This window comes from Salmo trutta, unplaced genomic scaffold (genome assembly GCF_901001165.1).
Source record: "Salmo trutta unplaced genomic scaffold, fSalTru1.1, whole genome shotgun sequence".
NCBI lineage: Eukaryota > Metazoa > Chordata > Actinopteri > Salmoniformes > Salmonidae > Salmo > Salmo trutta.
In genome coordinates, this window is record NW_021822744.1 from 180,511 (window position 1) to 192,544 (window position 12,034).

Here is a 12,034-nt window from a genome sequence, read left to right on the forward strand (position 1 = left end):
TAGTGTGGTAGTGTATCAGTGTGGTAGTGTGGTAGTGTGGTAGTGTGGTAGTGTATCAGTGTGGTAGTGTGGTAGTGTGTCAGTGTGGTAGTGTGGTAGTGTGTCAGTGTGGTAGTGTGGTAGTGTGGTAGTGTGTCAGTGTGTCAGTGTGGTAGTTTGGTAGTGTGGTAGTGTGGTAGTGTGTCAGTGTGGTAGTGTGGTAGTGTGGTAGTGTGGTAGTGTGGTAGTGTATCAGTGTGGTAGTGTGTCAGTGTGGTAGTGTGGTAGTGTGGTAGAGTGGTAGTGTATCAGTGTGGTAGTGTGTCAGTGTGGTAGTGTGGTAGTGTGGTAGTGTGGTAGTGTGTCAGTGTGGTAGTGTGGTAGTGTGGTAGTGTGGTAGTGTGTCAGTGTGTCAGTGTGGTAGTGTGGTAGTGTGGTAGTGTATCAGTGTGGTAGTGTGTCAGTGTGGTAGTGTGTCAGTGTGGTAGTGTGGTAGTGTGGTAGTGTATCAGTGTGGTAGTGTGTCAGTGTGGTAGTGTGGTAGTGTGGTAGTGTATCAGTGTGGTAGTGTGTCAGTGTGGTAGTGTGTCAGTGTGGTAGTGTGGTAGTGTGGTAGTGTATCAGTGTGGTAGTATGTCAGTGTGGTAGTGTATCAGTGTGGTAGTGTGGTAGTGTATCAGTGTGGTAGTGTGTCAGTGTGGTAGTGTGGTAGTGTGGTAGTGTGGTAGTGTGGTAGTGTGTCAGTGTGTCAGTGTGGTAGTGTATCAGTGTGGTAGTGTGGTAGTGTGGTAGTGTGTCAGTGTGTCAGTGTGGTAGTGTATCAGTGTGTCAGTGTGGTAGTGTGGTAGTGTGTCAGTGTGTCAGTGTGGTAGTGTATCAGTGTGGTAGTGTATCAGTGTGGTAGTGTGGTAGTGTATCAGTGTGGTAGTGTGGTAGTGTGGTAGTGTGTCAGTGTGGTAGTGTGTCAGTGTGGTAGTGTGGTAGTGTGGTAGTGTGTCAGTGTGGTAGTGTGTCAGTGTGTCAGTGTGGTAGTGTGGTAGTGTGGTAGTGTGTCAGTGTGGTAGTGTGTCAGTGTGGTAGTGTCTTATTTTTTAATATGTCTGATATTTTGTCAGGAAATGCAGCTCCGTCTCAGGTTCTGCTGTTGTGCAGTGGTAAATGACTAAAATGTAGTGTGTTAATGTTCCTAGTCTTATTTTTTAATATGTCTTATTGTTTTTGTCGAAAGAAACCTTCAACTAAGTATTTCGTTGTACGGTGTATACTATACATGCATACAACTATTACACCTTGAAACTGTCCCTGTGCTTCTGAGTTAGATCTACTCCTCTCTCTGACTCTCTCTCTCTCTCAATTCAATTCAATTCGCTTTATTGGCATGACGTAACAATGTACATATTGCCAAAGCTTATTTTGGATATTTACAATATAAAAATAAATAAAAATGAGAATCCAAATTGTCAACGGGACAACAGTAATAACAATAACCAAGGGTCATAATAACCATACATTCAACAATAACAATAATCATACAGTAGAGGACATGTGCAGGTTGATTGGTCTGTCAGACACTGTCCCTCATCTTATGGCAGGCAGCAATGTAGTGCGCTGCCAACCCACAGCTCTCTGCGTCCTCCCCCAACAGGACGGGTAGCCTATCCTCATCAGAGAGGTCTTTGAAACCTTGAATAAGGGTTTCAAATTTGGGGAAATGACACTCTCTAATTGTTTTATATTTTTTACATTTTGTCAGGAAATGCAGCTCTCTCTCAGGTTCTGCTGTTGTGCAGTGGCTGCACAGCCTTTCCTCTACAGGGAGCCAGGTTTTCCTGTGTCTACCCTTCTCAATGGCAAGGCTGTGCCATTGTGAAACCTTCAATTAAGTATTTTGTTGTACGGTGTATACTACACATGCATACAACTATTACAACTTGAAACTGTCCCTGTGCTCCTGAGTTAGAGCTACTCCTCTCTCTCTCTCACTCTCTCTCTCTCTCTCTCTCTCTCTCTCTCTCTCTCTCTCTCTCTCTCTCTCTCTGTCTTAGTCTCTCCCTTGTCTCTCTCTCTCTCTCTCTGTCTTAGTCTCTCCCTGTCTCTCTCTCTCTCTCTCTCTCTCTCTCTCTGTCTTAGTCTCTCCCTGTCTCTCTCTCTCTCTCTGTCTTAGTCTCTCCCTGTCTCTCTCTCTCTATCTTTCTCTCTGTCTTAGTCTCTCCCTGTCTCTCTCTCTCTCTCTCCAAGGCTGTATCAAGGCTATACAAAGTATCCTCATGAAGAAAGGCTCCCTGTACGACCATAAACCCACCATAGAAGAGATCATCCCACTAAAGCCTTTGAGTCTACGTAATAAAGCCTAGTCCTCCCTATAATGGATGGTTATGGCCCTCACAGCTGACAACACGATCCGGTAGGGTGGAAAAATGACTCATGCATCCTAAAATGGATGCTGTTGTTATTTACCTGTGAGGAGAAAGCATCTTCTCTGCATCCCAAAAGGGCATCCTAGTCCCTATACAGTGCACTACATTTGATTTATATCTGTCAGGTGAGATACAAGCCTACGGGCACACTATTCACTCTAAAACATGTTTAGTTCACCAAGTCCTTGTTTTAATAAAATGAAATGAATTGTGTGGATACTAAATGGACTGTTGAGACTGTGCTTAGTGACTAAGTGTATGTTTCCCATAGAGGAAGCAAAGGAACGCTGCCAAAAAAATCTCTTCAAGATCCGGGCTCTAAAGAAACATCCGTGAAAAGCTCCTTCACAGACAGAAACATAAAACTGGTTCTTTACAGGTAAACAAGCCCTCGCTCTCAATGGGGTTCAATGGTTCAAGAGAAGAGAAGGTATATTCCCTCCACATCTGTTTCCCCAGGCCCAGTACTCCTGTACTGTTCACTGTATCCCTATGACTCCAGTCTAAATAGGTAGGTCCTACCCACAGCATGGTCTAGCCTAGAAAAACACATCTGTTCCCCAGGCCCAGTACTCCTGTACTGTTCTCTGTATCCCTATGACTCCAGTCTAAATAGGTAGGCCTACCCACAGCATGGTCTAGCCTAGAAAAACACATATGTTCCCCAGGCCCAGTACTCCTGTACTGTTCTCTGTATCCCTATGACTCCAGTCTAAATAGGTAGGCCTACCCACAGCATGGTCTAGCCTAGAAAAACACATCTGTTCCCCAGGCCCAGTACTCCTGTACTGTTCTCTGTATCCCTATGACTCCAGTCTAAATAGGTAGGTCTACCCACAGCATGGTCTAGCCTAGAAAAACACATCTGTTCCCCCAGGCCCAGTACTCCTGCACTTCTTTCTCTGTTCCATGGGCCCAGTACTCCAGTCTGCCTATACCCGGCAGTAGTCTACTCTCAGCAGGCAGCCTACCCACAGCAGGGGCACTCCACAACGCCAGCCTCATCCAGCCTCTCCTCCTAACCACTGATAGACGAGGTCTGTCAGACTGTCTCTGATTGATTATTGATTGCAATCATCTCCTTCTTTCCATGTGGGTATGTACAGTCCTTTCTTCGTCAGACTCTTTGATAAGACTGTCTTGCATTTGGCAGGTTGCAGATAGCAGCTAGTCAAGTCAGCCAGTTGGCCACATGAGGAATCTATTCCCCCTGGAGGAGGAGATGGGGTGGGATGATGGATGGAGGGGATGGGATGGGGGAGGGATAGGGGAGGGATGGGGGATGGAGGAGGAGGGGATGGGGTGGGATGAGGGATGGGGAGAGCGAGGGATGAGATGGGATGACGGGGGAGCAGGGGATGACATGGGGGAGGGATAGGGGAGGGATGGGGAAGAGAGAGAAGGAGAGGTGCGTTGCCACTGCAGTGCCCTGTGTTTGGTGCAGGTTGACGTTTATTGGGATGACTCTTGTCCCGGTGGCAGAGCTGAGCGGTGTCTGCTAGCTGCGCCAGCCGCACACTCATCGGCCACTCTGCAGAGCTGCCTCCAGAACAAGATTTATCCCAATAAATGCAAACGTGCGCATTTGAAAGTGTGCCGCTTCTGTTGAATTCTGCTGTGGAATTCTCAGCAGAATAATCAGTGGGTCGGTATATGGAAAGAGAGAGGAACAGTAGACTGACAGAATGGGATTAAGGTTCTACTGAACAGATTGCCTCCATGAAAACAGTAGAAATAACAGTCAGTACTGCATCACCAGGCGGTATCACATCCGGCCGTGATCAGGAGTCCCATAAGGGCGGCGCACAATTGGCCCAGCGTCGTCCGGGTTTGGCTGGGGGGGTAGGCCGTCATTGTAAATAATAATTTGTTCTTAACTTGCCAAGTTAAATAAAGGTTACACACACATTACCCCATGTTGATCTGCCTGACATTACCCCATGTTGATCTGCCTGACATTACCCCCATGTTGATCTGCCTGACATTACCCCCATGCTGACTGACATTACCCCATGTTGATCTGCCTGACATTACCCCCATGTTGATCTGCCTGACATTACCCCCATGCTGACTGACATTACCTCATGTTGATCTGCCTGACATTACCCCATGTTGATCTGCCTGACATTACCCCCATGTTGATCTGACTGACATTACCCCCATGTTGATCTGCCTGACATTACCCCATGTTGATCTGCCTGACATTACCCCATGTTGATCTGACTGACATTACCCCATGTTGATCTGCCTGACATTACCCCATGTTGATCTGCCTGACATTACCCCCATGTTGATCTACCTGACATTACCCCCATGTTGATCTGCCTGACATTACCCCATGTTGATCTGACTGACATTACCCCATGCTGATCTGACATTACCCCATGTTGATCTGACTGACATTACTCCATGCTGACTGACATTACCCCATGTTGATCTACCTGACATTACCCCATGTTGATCTGATTGACATTACCCCATGTTGATCTGACTGACATTACCCCATGTTGATCTGACTGACATTACCCCATGCTGATCTGACTGACATTACCCCATGTTGATCTGACTGACATTACTCCATGCTGACTGACATTACCCCATGTTGATCTACCTGACATTACCCCATGTTGATCTGATTGACATTACCCCATGTTGATCTGACTGACATTACCCCCATGTTGATCTACCTGACATTACCCCATGTTGATCTGCCTGACATTACCCCCATGTTGATCTGCCTGACATTACCCCCATTCCCCCATGTTGATCTGCCTGACATTACCCCATGTTGATCTGCCTGACATTACCCCATGTTGATCTGCCTGACATTACCCCCATGTTGATCTGCCTGACATTACCCCATGTTGATCTGCCCGATATTACCCCCATGTTGATCTGCCTGACATTACCCCATGTTGATCTGCCTGACATTACCCCATGTTGATCTGACTGACATTACCCCATGTTGATCTGACTGACATTACCCCATGTTGATCTGCCTGACATTACCCCCATGTTGATCTACCTGACATTACCCCCATGTTGATCTGCCTGACATTACCCCATGTTGATCTGCCTGACATTACCCCATGTTGATCTGCCTGACATTACCCCATGTTGATCTGACTGACATTACCCCATGTTGATCTGACTGACATTACCCCATGTTGATCTGACTGACATTACCCCATGCTGACTGACATTACCCCATGTTGATCTGCCTGACATTACCCCATGTTGATCTGCCTGACATTACCCCATGTTGATCTGCCTGACATTACCCCATGTTGATCTGCCTGACATTACCCCATGTTGATCTGCCTGACATTACCCCCATGTTGATCTGACTGACATTACCCCATGTTGATCTGCCTGACATTACCCCATGTTGATCTGCCTGACATTACCCCATGTTGATCTGACTGACATTACCCCATGTTGATCTGCCTGACATTACCCCATGTTGATCTGACTGATACTATTTACATACATGGAGATGGAGACTGGATTTACGTCCCAAATGGCACCCTATACAGTGCACTACTTTGACCAGAGCAGAAGTGCACTATTAAGGGCATAGCGTGCCATTTGGGACGCAGTCCTGGGTGGTAGGAGAGGTTTAAACAGGACACTGTAACCACTGGTTATAGTCAGGTTCAGCTAGCTAGGCCCATCACTGCTAAACCATTGATTGGGTCAATGGTCCCACGTGGCCCAATAGTGGGAAGATCATGTTGTGCATGGCTGGCATTAAAAGAGAGGTGTGAGTCCCAAATGGCACCCTAGTCCCTATTTAGTGCACTACTTTAGACCAGAGCCCAAGTCCCTATATAGTGCACTACTTTTGACCAGAGCTCAAAGCTAATGGAACATAGAATAGGGTGCCATTTGGGACACGTCTTCTTCCTCGAACGCTGCCTGAGCTGAAGCTATAAACCACATCCATTTTAAATTCCATTAGCAGCAGCAGCCAGCTCCCTCTACAATCACAGGCTAGGTTCTCTCTCTGCCTGTTGACGGCATGGCTTTGAATTTAAATCAGCAAAGCTAACAGACTGTTTCCAGCATGCAAATTCTCTTCCGCTCTCTCACTACCACCCCCCACCTCTCTCTCTCTCTCTCTCACTACAGCCCCCCTTCTCCCTCTCTCTCTCTCTCTCTCTCTCACTACAGCCCCCCTTCTCCCTCTCTCTCTCTCTCTCTCTCTCTCTCACTACAGCCCCCCTTCTCCCTCTCTCTCTCTCTCTCTCTCTCTCTCTCTCTCTCTCTCTCTCTCTCCCTCTCTCACTTCCACCCCCCACCTCTCTCATTCTCTCTCTCACTACCACCCCCCACCTCTCTCTCTCTCACTACTGCCCCCCACCACTCTATCTCTCTCTCTCTCTCTGTCTTTCTCTCTCCCTCTCTCTCTCTCTCTCTGGTGCATGGTAAAGGCCAAGAGGAGAATGCAGCACAGGCTCTATGCAACTATGTAACTGACTATGGGCAATACTCCTCTCCTCAACTGCCTTTCATCTAATCTTTACCAGTCTGCAAGTACGGAGGTCTGGGTACAGTAGTAGGTATTAGAGGTCTGTCTACAGGGTTATAGAGACAGGTAGTAGGAATTACAGGTCTGGGAACAGGGTTATAGAGACAGGTAGTAGGAATTACAGGTCTGGGTACAGGGTTATAGAGACAGGTAGTAGGAATTACAGGTCTGGGTACATGGTTATAGAGACAGGTAGTAGGTACTACAGGTCTGGGTACAGGGTTATAGAGACAGGTAGTAGGAATTACAGGTCTGGGTACAGGGTTATAGAGACAGGTAGTAGGAATTACAGGTCTGTTTACAGGGTTATAGAGACAGGTAGTAGGAATTACAGGTCTGGGTACAGAGTTATAGAGACAGGTAGTAGGAATTACAGGTCTGGGTACAGGGTTATAGAGACAGGTAGTAGGAATTACAGGTCTGGGAACAGGGTTATAGAGACAGGTAGTAGGAATTACAGGTCTGGGAACAGGGTTATAGAGACAGGTAGTAGGAATTACAGGTCTGGGTACAGGGTTATAGAGACAGGTAGTAGGTACTACAGGTCTGTTTACAGGGTTATAGAGACAGGTAGTAGGTACTACAGGTCTGGGTACAGGGTTATAGAGACAGGTAGTAGGTACTACAGGTCTGGGTACAGGGTTATAGAGACAGGTAGTAGGAATTACAGGTCTGGGTACAGAGTTATAGAGACAGGTAGTAGGAATTACAGGTCTGGGTACAGGGTTATAGAGACAGGTAGTAGGAATTACAGGTCTGGGTACAGAGTTATAGAGACAGGTAGTAGGAATTACAGGTCTGGGTACAGGGTTATAGAGACAGGTAGTAGGAATTACAGGTCTGGGAACAGGGTTATAGAGACAGGTAGTAGGAATTACAGGTCTGGGAACAGGGTTATAGAGACAGGTAGTAGGTATTACAGGTCTGTTTACAGGGTTATAGAGACAGGTAGTAGGTACTACAGGTCTGGGTACAGGGTTATAGAGACAGGTAGTAGGTACTACAGGTCTGGGTACAGGGTTATAGAGACAGGTAGTAGGTACTACAGGTCTGGGTACAGGGTTATAGAGACAGGTAATAGGTACTACAGGTCTGGGTGCAGTGTTATAGAGACAGGTAGTAGGTACTACAGGTCTGGGTACAGGGTTATAGAGACAGGTAGTAGGTACTACAGGTCTGGGTACAGGGTTATAGAGACAGGTAGTAGGTACTGCAGGTCTGGGAACAGGGTTATAGAGACAGGTAGTAGGTACTACAGGTCTGGGAACAGGGTTATAGAGACAGGTAGTAGGTACTACAGGTCTGGGTACAGGGTTATAGAGACAGGTAGTAGGTACTGCAGGTCTGGGAACAGGGTTATAGAGACAGGTAGTAGGTACTACAGGTCTGGGAACAGGGTTATAGAGACAGGTAGTAGGTACTACAGGTCTGGGTACAAGGTACTGTAGGGAATCAATCTTCATCAGAAGACAATTGCAGCTAACTGCTAGAGGATAACAGTGGTGTTTATTAGCAGGATAACAGTGGTGTTTATTAGCAGGATAACAGTGGTGTTTATTAGCAGGATAACAGTGGTGTTTATTAGCAGGATAACAGTGGTGTTTATTAGCAGGATAACAGTGGTGTTTATTAGCAGGATAACAGTGGTGTTTATTAGCAGGATAACAGTGTTTATTAGCAGGATAACAGTGGTGTTTATTAGCAGGATAACAGTGGTGTTTATTAGCAGGATAACAGTGGTGTTTGATAGCAGGATAACAGTGGTGTTTATTAGCAGGATAACAGTGGTGTTTATTAGCAGGATAACAGTGGTGTTTATTAGCAGGATAACAGTGTTTATTAGCAGGATAACAGTGGTGTTTATTAGCAGGATAACAGTGGTGTTTATTAGCAGGATAACAGTGGTGTTTATTAGCAGGATAACAGTGGTGTTTATTAGCAGGATAACAGTGGTGTTTATTAGCAGGATAACAGTGGTGTTTATTAGCAGGATAAAGTGGTGTTTATTAGCAGGATAACAGTGTTTATTAGCAGGATAACATTGGTGTTTGATAGCAGGATAACAGTGGTGTTTATTAGCAGGATAACAGTGGTGTTTATTAGCAGGATAACAGTGGTGTTTATTAGCAGGATAACAGTGTTTATTAGCAGGATAACAGTGTTTATTAGCAGGATAACAGTGGTGTTTATAGCAGGATAACAGTGGTGTTATTAGCAGGATAACAGTGGTGTTATTAGCAGGATAACAGTGGTGTTTATTAGCAGGATAACAGTGGTGTTTATTAGCAGGATAACAGTGGTGTTTATTAGAACAGTGGTGTTTATAGCAGGATAACAGTGGTGTTTATTAGCAGGATAACAGTGGTGTTTATTAGCAGGATAACAGTGGTGTTTATTAGCAGGATAAAGTGGTGTTTATTAGCAGGATAACAGTGGTGTTTATTAGCAGGATAACAGTGGTGTTTATTAGCAGGATAACAGTGGTTTTTATTAGCAGGATAACAGTGGTGTTTGATAGCAGGATAACAGTGGTGTTTATTAGCAGGATAACAGTGGTGTTTATTAGCAGGATAACAGTGGTGTTTATTAGCAGGATAACAGTGGTGTTTATTAGCAGGATAACAGTGGTGTTTATTAGCAGGATAACAGTGGTGTTTATTAGCAGGATAACAGTGGTGTTTATTAGCAGGATAACAGTGGTGTTTGATAGCAGGATAACAGTGGTGTTTATTAGCAGGATAACAGTGGTGTTTATTAGCAGGATAACAGTGGTGTTTATTAGCAGGATAACAGTGGTGTTTGATAGTTGATAGCCATAACTGAGACCTAGAACACTGTACCACGCTGTGAGACCTAGAACACTGTACCACGCTGTGAGACCTAGAACACTGTACCACACTGTGAGACCTAGAACACTGTACTACGCTGTGAGACCTAGAACACTGTACCACACTGTGAGACCTAGAACACTGTACCACACTGTGAGACCTAGAACACTGTACCACACTGTGAGACCTAGAACACTGTACCACACTGTGAGACCTAGAACACTGTACCACACCGTGAGACCTAGAACACTGTACCACACTGTGAGACCTAGAACACTGTACCACACCGTGAGACCTAGAACACTGTACCACACCGTGAGACCTAGAACACACTGTGAGATCTAGAACACACCATGAGACCTAGAACACACCATGAGACCTAGAACACTGTACCACACCGTGAGACCTAGAACACACCGTGAGACCTAGAACACACCGTGAGACCTAGAACACTGTACCACACTGTGAGATCTAGAACACACCGTGAGACCTAGAACACACCGTGAGACCTAGAACACACCGTGAGACCTAGAACACACCGTGAGACCTAGAACACACCGTGAGACCTAGAACACACCGTGAGATCTAGAACACACCGTGAGATCTAGAACACACCGTGAGACCTAGAATCTCCTTTCTGTCATTATAGGTTGGGAGAAGACAGGCAAGTTGGCTGACAGACAGACATCATTAAGCAGGCCTTTATTTGGGTTCTCTTAGTCAACTCTCTCCCTGGGGGGGTTGGGGGGGGGGGGGCAGGCAGAATGAAACAGCTGTTGCTGTCTCTCACTCGTCTGTCTCCCTGAGGTGCATCCTATTAATTACCTTACATCACATGTACCTGGCCGCCCAGAAAGGTTTTCCTGACTAACGAGCTATAACAATCAATCATCACTTTGGTGAAGACTTGGTGTTGCCATTGACAACATCTGCACAGTGATACCCACAGGAAGCTTAACAGATGCTGAACAAAATCTCAACATGGGGTGGGGTGGGGGGGGGGGGGGCAGTACTAAAACCATAGAAACAATCAAAACACAGAAACCTTTTGACCTAAACGATACAAACATGTTCTCCCTAGAATAGATTAACTTCCTGCATCAAATCCCAGTGGATATTGATTATCTCTGACCTCTAAATCCGACTCGTTCATTCCACCGTAAAAAAAAAACAAAAAAACAAACAGATCGGAAGAGGCAAAGGGCCACGTTAGTTTCCATGGAAACAGAGATAACGCGTTGTAGACGTGAGTTGGAAGATTCTCCGAGCAGATTGTTACTACGGCTGGGTTTTAATCCAGAGCGAGGGATAGTACAGATATGTCCTCAAACTGTTGGGTTTTTTCTCCTTGAGACGTCAGGACTAACAATCTGGGATATCAATTACTGGCTTATCAACATCGGCAAGGCAACCAGTCTCTGGTGAGAGTTTTTCATTAACATAAACACGCATAATTAAGAAGATTTTCAGTTATGAGAAATTGGCACGTTATTAATGAGAAAAGAGCGGCAGCATCTGAAATGGCACCCTATTCCCTATATAGTGCACTACTTTTTGGACCAGCTCTGTCCAACAGTGGTGCACTATATAGAGGATAGGGTGCCATTTGGGACAAATCCAAAGACTCAGGGAAATTCAGATGCAGATGTATAGATAAAGTAGTGGGTCATACAACATATCAAGGCATTCATACAGGAAGGTCTAGCTACAGGTATGCTGCAGTATAGAGCCATATGGGAGGACTTCTAGCTACAGGTATGCTGCAGTATAGAGCCATATGGGAGGACTTCTAGCTACAGGTATGCTACAGTATAGAGCCATATGGGAGGACTTCTAGCTACAGGTATGCTACAGTACCCCTCTGGCTGGGGAGATGGAAGCCTACAGTACCCCTCTGGCTGGGGAGATGGAAACCTACAGTACCCCTCTGGCTGGGGAGATGGAAGCCTACAGTACTCCTCTGGCTGGGGAGATGGAAGCCTACAGTACCCCTCTGGCTGGGGAGATGGAAGCCTACAGTACCCCTCTGGCTGGGGAGATGGAAACCTACAGTACCCCTCTGGCTGGGGAGATGGAAGCCTACAGTACTCCTCTGGCTGGGGAGATGGAAGCCTACAGTACCCCTCTGGCTGGGGAGATGGAAGCCTACAGTACCCCTCTGGCTGGGGAGATGGAAGCCTACAGTACCCCTCTGGCTGGGGAGATGGAAGCCTACAGTACTCCTCTGGCTGGGGAGATGGAAGCCTACAGTACCCCTCTGGCTGGGGAGATGGAAGCCT